Source organism: Neofelis nebulosa, chromosome 12 (assembly GCF_028018385.1).
Source record: "Neofelis nebulosa isolate mNeoNeb1 chromosome 12, mNeoNeb1.pri, whole genome shotgun sequence".
Taxonomy (NCBI): Eukaryota; Metazoa; Chordata; class Mammalia; order Carnivora; family Felidae; genus Neofelis; species Neofelis nebulosa.
This window is the reverse complement of record NC_080793.1, coordinates 69,793,194-69,806,005: the sequence shown is the minus strand read 5'-3', so window position 1 is coordinate 69,806,005 and position 12,812 is coordinate 69,793,194. Positions and strand designations below refer to the sequence as shown.

The following is a 12,812-nucleotide window of genomic DNA, read 5'->3' as shown; positions in this document are numbered from 1 at the left end:
CTGTGATTGTACTATGATGTGTTCATACGTGGATTTGTGCAGTAAATTTTTTTTATTTCATTTTTAATTTAATGGACTTTAGAGAAGTCTGACGTTTACAAAACAACTGAGCAGATAGTACAGAGTTCCCCTATACTTACTCTCTCTCCCGCCCCTCATAGGTTCCCCTATTATTAATTAATATCTTTTGTTAGTATTTATAATTGATGAACCAATATTGATAAATTATTATTAAAGTCCATGGTTTACATTAGGATTCACTTTTTGTGTTGTACAGTTTTATGACTTTTGATAAACATAAAATGCCAAGAGCCTCCATTACAATATCATACAGAATAGTTTCATTGCCCTAAAAATCCTCTGTGCTCCACCTTTTCATCCCTCCTCCCTGCCCCAGACCCCTGGTAACTGCTGACCTTGTACTGTCCTTAGTTTTGCCTTTTCCAGAATGTCATGCTTTTTTATTTTCCCTTAGCAATATGCACTTAAGGTTCCTCTGTGTGTTTTCGTGGCTCATTTCTTTTTAGAAGCGAGTACCGTTCCATTGTCTGGATGGACCCCAGTTTGTTTATCCATTCACCTACTGAAGGACATCTCGGTTGCTTCCAAGTTTTGGCAGTTGTGAATAAAGCTGCTATAAACATCTATGTACAGATTTTTTTGTGGACGTAAGTTTTCAGCTAATTTGGGTAAATGCCCAGGAGTGTAGTTGCTGGGAAGAAAAAAAAAAAAAAAGGAGTACAGTTGCTGGATTGTATGGCAAGATTTTAGCTCTGTAGGAAACTACTAAACTGTCTTCTGAAGTTCACCGTCCTGCATTTCCAGCAGCAGTGAATGACAGTTCCTGTTACTCCATATCCACACCCGCATTTGGTGTTATTAGGTTTGGGATTTTAGCCACACCGACAGGTGTGTAGTCCTACCTCATTGTTCCAGTTTGCAATCCCTTGTTGACAAATAATGATGAGCACATTTCAAATGCTTATTTGCCATGTGTATGTATTCTTCTGTGAGATGTCTGTTCAGACGTTTTTGCCCATTTTAAAATTGTGTTCCTGATTTTCTTATTGTTGAATTGTAAGAGTTCCTTGAATATTTTGAACTCAAGTTCCTTATCAGACATGTGTTCTGAAAAATACTGTCTTCCTGGCTGTATCTTGTCTTTTGACTCTCTTATCAGTGTCTTTTGAATACGGGACGTTTTTAATGTTATGGAGTTCAAATTTATCAGTTTTTTCTTTCAGGTACTGTGTTTTTTAAAGTTGTATGAAAAAAATCATCCCCAAACCCAAAGTTACCTAGATTTTCCTTTATGTTTTCTTTTAGAAGTTTTGTAGAATTACATTTTATAGTTAGGTCTATGATCCATTTTGAGTCGATTCCTATGAAAAGTGTAAGTTCTGTGTTTGAATTGTTTTTTGTTGCTGTTATTACATATGGAAATCCAATCATTCTAGCAACATTTGTTGAAAGACTATCCTTTCTCAGGAGCCCTGAGGGGCTCAGTCAGTTGAGCGTTGGACTCTTGATTTTGGCTAAGGTCATGATCCCAGGATTGTGGGATCGAATCCCACGCTGGGCTCCACGCTGACTGTGGGACCTGCTGAAGACTCCCTTTCTGCTTCTGCACCTCTTCCCTCGTTTGTGCTCCCTCTCTCTCTTAAAAAAAAAAAAGACTATCCTTCTCTATTGAGTTGCTTTTGCATCTTTGGTAAAAGCACTCGACAATATTTGTGTGGGTGTACTTCCAGGCTCTCTATTCTGATCTGTTGATTTATGTGTCTATTCTTTCACCGGTAACAACACTGTCTTAATTACTATAGTCATGTAGTACATCTTGAAGTTGGGTAGTGTCAGTCGTCTGACTTTGTTCTTAATCAGTGTTGTGTTGTCTACTCTGGGTCTTTTGCTTTTCCTTATAAACTTTCAGAATCAGTTGGTTGATGTTCACAAAATAGCTTGCTGAGATTTTGATTGCAGTCATACTGAATTTATAGATCAAGTTAGAAAGAATTCACATAATAATATTGTCGTTCAATCCATGGCACAGAATATTTCCCCTTATTTAAATCTTCTTTAACTTCCGTCATCAAGGTGTTTTGGTTTTTTGCTTGTAGATCCTGTGCATATTTTGTTAGATTTATATCAAACTCTTTCTTTCTTTCTTTTGGTGCTATTGTAGATGGTATTGTGTTTTATTGAAGAGTGATGAGAAGGTGCATTCTTGCCTTGTTTCCAGTATTAGGGAGAAAGTATCAGTTTCACGCCATTAAGTATGGTATCAGCTGGAGGTTTTTGTAAATGTTCTTTGTCAAGTTTTATTATGAGTTGGCTGAGAATTTTTTTTTTTAAAGTTTATTTATTTTCTTGAGACAGAGAGAGACAGAGCATGAATGGGGGAGGGTCAGAGAGAGAGGGAGACACAGAATCGGAAGCAGGCTCCAGGCTCTGAGCCATCACCCCAGAGCCCGATGCAGGGCTCGAACACACGGACCGCGAGATCGTGACCTGAGCCGAAGTCGGACGTTTAATTGACTGAGCCACTCAGACGCCCCCTTTTTTTTTTAAATCACGAATAGTTGTTGGATGTTGTCAAATATTTTTTCAATGCCAATTGACATTATAATATGATTTTTTCCTTTAATATGCTCATGTAGTAGGTTACATTAATTGGTTTTTATGTTGAGTCAACCTTGCATACCTAGAATAAATCCTACTTGGTCATTGTGTATAATTCTTTGTATACGTTGTTGGATTTAATTTACTAATGTTTTGTTGAGGATTTTTGCATGTATGCTCATGTAGCTTCCTTTTTTTGTAATATCTTTACCTGGTTTTGGTATTAGGATACTGTTGGCTTCATTGAGTGAGGCCTCTATTCTCTGACAGAGATTGTAGAGAATTGCTATAATTACTTTCTTAAATTTCTTTATTCTCTTTGCTTTTGGTTTAAATGGCTCTTATTTCTTTAAATGCAACAATAATATTTCATAATATTCTTTTATCATTCTTTTAATTTCCATAGAAACAGTGGTGATGACCTCTTTCATTTCTGATATTTGTAATTTGTGTTCACCCTTTTTTACCCCTTGGTTCATGTGGCTAGAGATTTATCAATTTTTGTGATCATTTCAATCAAGCAGCTTTTCTTTCAATATGAAATTTATTGTCAAATTGGTTTCCATACAACACCCAGTGCTCATCCAAAAAGGTGCCCTCCTCAATGCCCATCACCCACTTTCCCCTCCCTCCCACCCCCATAAACTCTCAGTTTATTCTCAGTTTTTAAGAGTCTCTTATGGTTTGCCTCCTTCCCTCTCTAACTTTTTTTTCCCTTCCCCTCCCCCATGGTCTTCTGTTAAGTTTCTCAGGATCCACATAAGAGTGAAAACATATGGTGTCTGTCTTTCTCTGTATGGCTTATTTCACTTAGCATCACACTCTCCAGTTCCATCCACGTTGCTACAAAAGGCCATATTTCATTCTTTCTCATTGCCAAGTAGTATTCCATTGTGTATATAAACCACAATTTCTTTATCCATTCATCAGTTGATGGACATTTAGGCTCTTTCCATAATTTGGCTATTGTTGAGAGTGCTGCTATAAACATTGGGGTACAAGTGCCCCTATGCATCAGCACTCCTGTATCCCTTGGGTAAATTCCTAGCAGTGCTATTGCTGGGTCATAGGGTAGGTCTATTTTTAATTTTTTGAGGAACCTCCACACCATTTTCCAGAGCGGCTGCACCAGTTTGCATTCCCACCAACAGTGAAAGAGGGTTCCCATTTCTCCACATCCTCTCCAGCATCTACAGTCTCCTGATATGTTCATTTTAGCCACTCTGACTGGCGTGAAGTGATATCTCAGTGTGGTTTTGATTCGTATTTCCCTGATGAGGAGTGACGTTGAGCATCTTTTCATGTGCCTGTTGGCCATCTGGATGTCTTCTTTATAGAAGTGTCTATTCATGTCTTCTGCCCATTTCTTCACTGGATTATTTGTTTCTCGGGTGTGGAGTTTGGTGAGTTCTTTATAGATTTTGGATACTAGTCCTTTGTCTGATATGTCATTTGCAAATATCTTTTCCTATTCCGTTGGTTGCCTTTTAGTTTTGTTGATTGTTTCCTTTGCAGTGCAGAAGCTTTTTATCTTCATGAGGTCCCAATAGTTCACTTTTGCTTTTAATTCCCTTGCCTTTGGAGAAGTGTCAAGTAAGAAATTGCTGTGGCTGAGGTAAGAGAGGTTTTTTTTCCTGCTTTCTCCTCTAGGGTTTTGATGGTTTCCTGTCTCACATTCAGGTCCTTCATCCATTTTGAGTTTATTTTTGTGAATGGTGCAAGAAAGTGGTCTAGGTTCATTCTTCTGCATGTTGCTGTCCAGTTCTCCCAGCACCATTTGATAAAGAGACTGTCATTTTTCCATTGGATATTCTTTCCTGCTGTGTCAAAGATTAGTTGGCCATACTTTTGTGGGTCCAATTCTGGAGTCTCTATTCTATTCCATTGGCCTATGTGTCTGTTTTTGTGCCAATACCATGCTGTCTTGATGATTATAGCTTTGTAGTAGAGGCTAAAGTCTGGGATTGTGATGCCTCCTGCTTTGGTCTTCTTCTTCAATATTACTTTGGCTATTCGGGGCGCTATTTGCAGATGACATGGTATTATACATGGAAAACCTGATAGACTCCACCAAAAGTCTGCTAGAACTGATACATGAATTCAGCAAAGTCGCAGCATACAAAATTAATGTACAGAAATCAGTTTCATTCTTATACACTAATAATGAAGCAACAGAGAGACAAATAAAGAAACTGATCCCATTCACAATTGCACCAAGAATTATAAAGTACCTAGGAATAAAGGTAACCAAAGATGTAAAAGATCTGTATGCTGAAAACTATAGAAAGCTTATGAAGGAAATTGGAGAAGATACAAAGAAATGGAAAAACATTCCATGCTCATGGATTGGAAGAGTAAATATTATTAAAATGTCAATACTACCCAAAGAAATCTACACATTCAATGCAATCCCAATCAAAGTTGCACCAGCATTCTTCTCGAAGCTAGAACAAGCAATCCTAAAATTTGTATGGAGCCACAATAAAGCAGCTTTTTATTTCATTGATTTTCTCAATTTCTTTTAAATTTCATTCATTTCTACCTTAATTTATATTATTTCTTTTCTTCTGTTTGCTTTTGGTTTAAATTGCTCTTATTTTTGTAGTTTATTAAGGTGGAACATTAGATTATTGATTTTAGATTTATCTTCTTTTTTATACGTGTACTTAATGCTATCAACTGCCCTTTATGCACTGTTTGCTACATTTTTCAAGCTTTGTAAGTTTTATTTTCATTTTCATTTAGTTCAAAATATTTTAAAATTTCTCGAGATTTATTCTATGACTCATGTATTATTTAATAGTGTTTTGTTTAATCTACAAATATTTAATCTCCAAAGATGATTTTCAGCTATCTTTTCATTATTCCTTTTTAGTTTAATTCCACTGTGATCTGAGAATATACTTTGCATGATTTCTATTCTTTCAAATTTGCCCAAGTGCCATTTGTGGCCTGGAATGTGCTCTATCATAGCGAATATATCATGTAAGCTTGAAAATGCATATTCTGCTATTGTTAGATGAAATATTTTTTAGGTTTATTTATTTATTTTGAGAGAGAGAGGTAGAGAAAGAGAGAGAACAGGGAGGAAGGGCAGAGGGAGAGAATCTTTTTCAGGCTCCAAGCTCAGTGCAGATCCCGACAGAGTGCTCAACCTCACCACCATGAAATCAAGACCTGAGCCGAAATCAAGATTCAGACACTTAACCAACTGAGCCACCCAGGTGCCCCTGGACGAAATATTTTATAATACAACTAGAACCAGTTGATTGATGGTACTTTTCAGGTCAACTACACCCTTACTGATTTTCTCCCTGTTTGACCTATCAATTATGAAAGAGGGATGTTAAAGTTCAAAGTGGATTTGTCTATTTCTTCTTGCAGTTCTGTCACTTTTTGCCTTATGTATTATGATGCTTTGTTGTTAGATACATACACATTAAGGATTATTGAATCTTCTTAAAAAATTGATCGCTTTTTCATTATGCAATGCTCCTCTTTATCCATGTAATTTTCTTTCTTTCTGAAGTCTGTTTTATCTGAAATCAATATAGCTATTACTATATATGGTGTCTATTCTTTATTTAACTTGTTTTGTGATGTTTCTTTCCTCTTTATATTAGTTCCATGCTGGTGTCCACCATTGAATGGTGGAAGTTTTCTTAGAGCAACTGTTTGCAGAACAAAAATACAGGGATAAGCTGGGATAAACTGGGAGAAGAGGAACATTTGTAAGTTGCTTTGAATACTTTGTCATAGTACTCTACCTGGTTGGTGTGATTCTGCCTCTGGCTGGAGGAAATCATTCTCACTTCTTGGTCACATGTTCTTATTTGGCAATTTAAACATTACTCATCTTCAGGTCATCAAAGCTGCAGCTCTGTGAGCCACCTGGGTTTATTCTAAATCCAGACTCACCGATAGCCTATTTCTTGCAAAAATAAGTCCTCTGCCTCTCTATGGAAAGTTCACCTGGCTTGTTCACACACCCTGACTTTCCTGCTCCAATCAGGGCACCTTTGTTACCCCTCTGGTGAATCATCTAGTCTAGACAACATGTTATCTCAGGGTCTGCAGAGCTCAGACTTCTCTTTCTGAATCTCTCTTTCCCTGGACACAGTTTCCAGTGCACTTGGTAGCCCTACTTCATAACTTGTGGTTCAAGGTTGAGGTGTTTCCTGGTTACACTTGTTAGTTTTAGTTACTTTAGGGGAGAGGAGTGAATAGAGACTTCTTTTCTGTACTATCTCAAATAAGAAATTAGCATAATACTAGAGAAAAAAATAGTCAAGTTTGACAACCATCATGTCAACGTTATGAGGTAGGTTAACTGATCACAGTACTTAAGTGATCAGATACATTTCTCCTTTTTGTTTGTTTGTTTACTACTTTGGAGCTTAGATTTTTTTTCTAATTAAATCTAACAACCCAAAAGCTAATAATAAGGTTGACAAGCAAAGCTAATTCTTTGAGGTGTGTCCAGTGTCTAAATCAGAAAAGTCACCAGCCAGTAAATGTCAGTGTTGCTTTGCCTACTCCACCTTATCAATTCCTTTACTTTTTTTTTCAGGAATGATTTGTTTTTTACTTCAAAGATTAACTGTAAACATTTAGAATACATTTTTTTTTCTTGGCTTTACCCTCATGGAAATCAATTGTTAGATGAAGATAATTGTGTCTAAATAATAAAAACTAATTGAGGGTGCCTGGGTGGCTCAGTAGGTTAAGTATCCGTGTTGATTTTGGCTCAGGTTGAGATGATTCTCTTGAGATCAGGTTGTGCTGATTCTCTTGGGATTCTCTGTCTCCCTCCCTCTCTGTCCCTTCCCTGCTCTCTCTCTCTCTCAAAATAAACAAGCAAGCTTTAAAAAATGATAAAAACTAATTGATATGGAGCAGTTACTTTGATACTACCTATTGGTCTGTTTAAACTATTAACCTGAAAATAAGTGACACTTAGGGTGCATTTCTTTGCCAAGCATCTGAACCACCCAGGCTCTAGGGGATCCAATGATATAAAGTAGCACATTTTATAATAGCTACTGGGATTTTCATTGACACTTCCATATGATCAGTTCATGGTTGTCACCTTGCGTAGGTTGATCAACCTATTATGTATGTGCAATATTGTAATTACATTTCTTTTTGACAAGGATGCATTAAGTGTGGCCGTGATATGGGAACCCCTTTCAGCTTTCATTAATTCAATATAAATCCAAAGTTTGCAGATTCAGCAGGATGGTGTCTAGTGGCTTAATTGGAATTGCTGGTCAAGCACATTGATTCTGCTTCACTCAGGTAAAGATGAAAGTAGCTACAACAATAGATACTGCGTTTGAAGGTCATTGAGTTGTAGCGAGGCAAGGGGAGCAAGAGAGTAAGACACACACACAAAGTAATGGAATTTTTATTTGGTATCTGGGAAGCCTTGAGTGACACAGTACGAGCTGACCTTGAAATTTCATACTTTTGTGACTCATAGCATTTGCTTTTATATTCCAGAAAAATGCGATGATGCTTTAAAGGGAAATTAGTATAGCCAGTTTTACTCTCTGGGAAGCTTACACCGGGTATGATTTATTTGTTGACTTTATGATAATATGGAAAATGAAGACCTGGTTAATTTCAGGTGAATCTGACATAAAAGGTAAAATCATTCTTTCATTAACCTCCTCTTGCTCTTAAGTACATACATAACGGGCAGGCAGCTCCAAATTCTTCATTTCCAACCACTATCTAGTGGATGCAACACTGCCCTGAGGTGTTCCCGCCGAGCACAGTGTCAGGAAGTGACCCACCACGCACCCAATCCCTGCCCGACCATCCAATTCTTTCCCTTCACACAGTTCCAATACTCCCATCTGAGCACACTCTTAGTGGAACATCAAATTTAAGTACCAAAGCTGTGTTTTAGTTATTTAAAAAAGGAAGAGAACATCAGCTGTTTCAAATTTTAGACTCCAACTTAGGCAAAAAGAGAATTGTCACGTCGTCTATTGTGTAGTCCTTTTCTGCAGAAATAACATCCGTAAGGGAGGAACAGTGAGTGTCCAGCGATGTAACATCAGTCTATAAATGGGAAGATTGACACCAAAAACATCAGATTACAAACATCTCACCAAAACCCCTCAGCCTGTAGAGAGCTCTTTATGGAGGTGGAATATGAATCTTTTCTCTTCTTTCTGCCCCTACATTCACGCTGATCTCAGAGATTCATTGCTGCTCCCTTTGTGCAGAGGTCTGTAAAATCAGAGGGTTCCCATTGCTAGAGCTTGAAAAGACAAGTAGAAATTAGCTTTAGCATATTTAACTCGTCTCGGCCCCTCCTTCTGACACCAAGGGTAACACGAACATCTTACAGTTCGTCCTCTGGGGGCTGGCTTATGCCTGCTCCCGTTTTTTTGGCAGTGACTTGAAACAAGCAAATTCTTATTACAATCCTCAGATTTAAAATTAAGTTCTGATCACGTCTTCTCAGGGCACACCTAAGAGGCGCTGTTTATCCCCAGCCAAATCAACTGTTTTCCCAAGTGGCCCATTCCTAGAAATGTTATTGTGCCTAATAACCAGCTCAAATATGTATTTTCATTTAATCTTTCCTTTTACCTCCATCTCACATGTGTTGCTGTATGTCACAAAGTCTCTATGAAGATCTGCTGTTACATCATTGTGTGAAGTATGAGCTGGGGTTTGTTTTAATTAAAAAATTACTTTTACTCAGATGGTGGCTGGGCTTGGAAATGTTCTCGGTTGCCCTGCGAAAGCCCCAGTGGAATGTGTGTGTGTATCTTTTTGCTTTTTAAGGATTTCCTATTTTGTGAGAGAACCCATTGCCTCTTTTTCTTCAGGTGACAAATTGGTTTAGGCAGGTGGAGTCAAAGCGGGAAGAAGAAATTTCCAAAGGTGTTTCCTGCATGCAAAAGTAAGCACAGGCTATCCCTCTGGGCACAAAGGCCAAGGGTGCATCAGAGTGACCTCCCTTTGCCCCTCTGACCAGCATACAAGAGTCTAGTAGCTTCATCTGAATGACAAATATCAAAGGGGAAGACGGCAGCCTCCATTTCGGAGCTTTTATAAACTTGGAGAATGAACAGGGGTATTTTGTAGTGTTTTATAATAAAGGGTCCTTTGGTGCCGATTCCGGGTTTTATTACATCTGTGTTATGTCCTACAAATAGTAACAGACATTTTCCTTTGCTGTACAATGTGGTGAGCCACTGGCCTAGACCAGAGGCAAATTTGCACTGCTTTTCAAATATCATTCTCCCTCTCAACCGCAGGAACTCTTTGGTTTCTATTATATTTCTGCCCTTTCATATCCCTGATGATACATCTGATGAAACTCAGTGGCCAGGTGTGTGAACATGGTTAAAAAGACCCATACAGGACCAGCGACGTCTCCCCACAGCGTGGGATGCTCCCCTCCCGAGATGTCCCACAGTCAGCAAGACTGGTACTGAGTTGTTTTCCCAACAGAGAAGATGGGTCATATGACCCCTTAGTGCTTTTGGTCCTACTCCCTTTTTAACTAACCACACACACTGCATGATCTCAGGCCGGGGTGCATGACCGAGGGCAGAGTTTCCCTGCGTAGATTTTTCCACAGTAGACCTTTGCACAGAGCTGTCGGAATAGAAGAGTCACAGCCACCATTTTTTCCCCATTACAATGGGATTATCTGGGCATATACTTCAGGGAACACATGTGGGATTCCAGAGTAGGCCGGGCGGCCTCCGAACACATTCCCTGTCCTGTACTGGACACCAGGAACTGCATCCTGTCTGCTCCTGTAACAGCTCCTTACCGTTTGCTCCACTATTCTGCTGCCCCTGCAGATTGCCATGGCTGAGAAGCAGCCCCAAGGAGTTGAGGATGGTGGAAATCCTTAGAGAAACAAGTACATCAGTGGTAGAGGCAGAGGAGGTGAGATCTTTCGTTTTTCTCAAAAAAACAAAGAAACAAATAATGATGAGGATTCCATATTAGAAGAGAAAGGACTTCTTGCAAGTTCAGGAGGCTGTATAAATGATACCTGTGTATCAATCCTTTTAGGGGCCGTATAATTTCAAGTGAATCTGCTTGGAAGATTGCATATCTCGTGAAGAAAAGGAATCTGACTTTTAGGAGCAGTGATAGTCTGTCACATAAAACATGCGTAGTGAAGAAGATCGAACCTGACATTGGATCATGACCATGGTCGGGACCGGAGAGATGGTATCCCCGGGTCTCTCCAGCTCTCTGATCCATGCAGAAGTGAGTATAATTTTTAGAATACTTTCTCTTATTTCTGGGTTTAGATTCCCTTTCCCTTTTCTTTAGACCCAGGTAAAGGTTTCCAGTAGGAGATGGGTGTGGAAAGTTATGTGACCAGTGAGTAACCTAAGAAGGGATTTGGAAGAAGAGTCGAGAAAACTGACACTATCTTGTGAGCCAGGAAAATCATGGAAAGTTACCATTAAGCAACTACCGTGATTTAACCTCACTCTTCCCCACCCTGCAAAGTGAGGCATATCATTCAAGTTGAGGAACCAGGGTTCCGAGAGGCTAGTAAATGGCAGGCTTGGATTTGAATCAAAGCGCCACCCTCCGTCAGCCTTGCTCTGGTCCCACACTGTAAGTGGCTGCACATGGGAGCCTTGACCGTCTGGATGAGGCATTTGAATCTCCCATAGCAAGCAGAACTTCATAAGAAGGCAGAAGCTAAATTTCCATGACCTTGAATTAAATATAGTACTTAAGCAGGAATTATGTCTCCCCTACTTTTTTCTTTACTGATGGAAGGGGAGAATAGAGAAGAGAAGGTGACTAGGTGCTTTTGGTGCTAAAATAGGACATGAGAACTCATGCTTCCGCTGACATCCTAAGATAGAAGACACGAAGTGAGGCATCAGACCGAGATGAACATGTTCAAAACAGGTGGCTGAGACCTGGGTGGGGTTCCCCTTCCCCCACAGGGAGTGAGGATGCAGAAAGGGATTTGGAAGGAAGTGTCTTCGGTGAAAATCATTGCTTTGCTATGAGTCCCCCCCTGCCACACCCAAAGAGGAAAGGTTGAGGAGAGATGCCTCTCTCTCCCCCTCAAACAAGTGGAGGGACATTGAGTCCACTCAGTGAACTTGATGTCAGTCTCAGCCACTGAATAGACAAGTGTCTGATTCAGAGCTGAAGAAGCAGAAAGCTTGCTTCCTGCTCTGATGGTGGATATGAAGGAGGGCTGCTCCTGCCCTGGGTACTTCCTCCCAGAATTTGTGGGGGCAAAGAGTGCGTGAGCATCTCCAGGACCAGATGCAGCCACACCAGAGGAAGGGCTGGCGTTTTAGACCTTGTCCAAGACGGGCCATTATAAAAGGGAGCAGACTATTTCTTGCCTCAGGTGGGGGGCACACACGTTCACTCACTTAGAGACTTTTCAAGTGGTGCACTTATGTGTATGTTATACTTCAGTCAAAACACCTTTTAAGAAAAGAATAAAGAAGCCTCATCAGAGAGAAGTGAAAGTATTGCTGGATTCCTCTTGGCTGAAGAAAGAGTCAACAGAAAGTTGGAGGAGAACGTATCAACCACACCAGAGAAGTTTCTGGTGAGTGGCCCTTAGGAAAGAGGGAGGCTTTGAAAGACCTCCCAGAATCTGTGTGAGAGGAAGAGGCAACTCTACGCACTGCCAGGGCCCAGGGAACCCACAGCCTGTTCTCAAGGGCACCACACCTCCCTCCAAGTCTGCTCTCCCATACTGGAGGAATCAGAAACCTGATTGGCAAGTTGGGGAAGAGTGACAGGGGAGGACAGAAGAATGCAACAACCCTGCCCCCTTCACTGACTGCAGCATTTTTTTTCCCTCTTCTTTTAACAACACATTCTGTCTAGAGAAGGGTGAGTCCTTGAAACTTGGAATGAACCTGGAAACTTGTCTCAGTATGCGTGTTAGAAATTCAAAGTAGACCGGGGCGCCTGGGTGGCGCAGTCGGTTAAGCGTCCGACTTCAGCCAGGTCACGATCTCGCGGTCCGTGAGTTCGAGCCCCGCGTCGGGCTCTGGGCTGATGGCTCGGAGCCTGGAGCCTGTTTCCGATTCTGTGTCTCCCTCTCTCTCTGCCCCTCCCCCGTTCATGCTCTGTCTCTCTCTGTCCCAAAAATAAATAAAAAACGTTGAAAAAAAAAAAATTTAAAAAAAAAAAAAAAGAAATTCAAAGTAGAC

At 40.1% G+C, this 12,812-nt stretch overlaps 1 long non-coding RNA gene across 3 annotated transcripts in view; it reads left to right on the top strand.

The window, feature by feature from the left end:
- The window catches only part of LOC131491997 (uncharacterized), a 51,191-nt gene extending 38,666 nt beyond the window's left edge, over window positions 1-12,525 (top strand). For 2 of the 3 annotated variants that reach the window (XR_009251766.1, XR_009251767.1), the window contains exons 2-4: window positions 10,455-10,542; window positions 10,672-10,872; window positions 12,064-12,525. This is a non-coding gene — a long non-coding RNA (uncharacterized LOC131491997). Of the gene's footprint in view, window positions 1-7,835; window positions 7,918-10,454; window positions 10,543-10,671; window positions 10,873-12,063 lie in introns of those variants that run through there. The other variant, XR_009251768.1, reaches the window with a different exon arrangement.
- The last annotated feature ends 287 nt before the right edge of the window (window positions 12,526-12,812 follow it).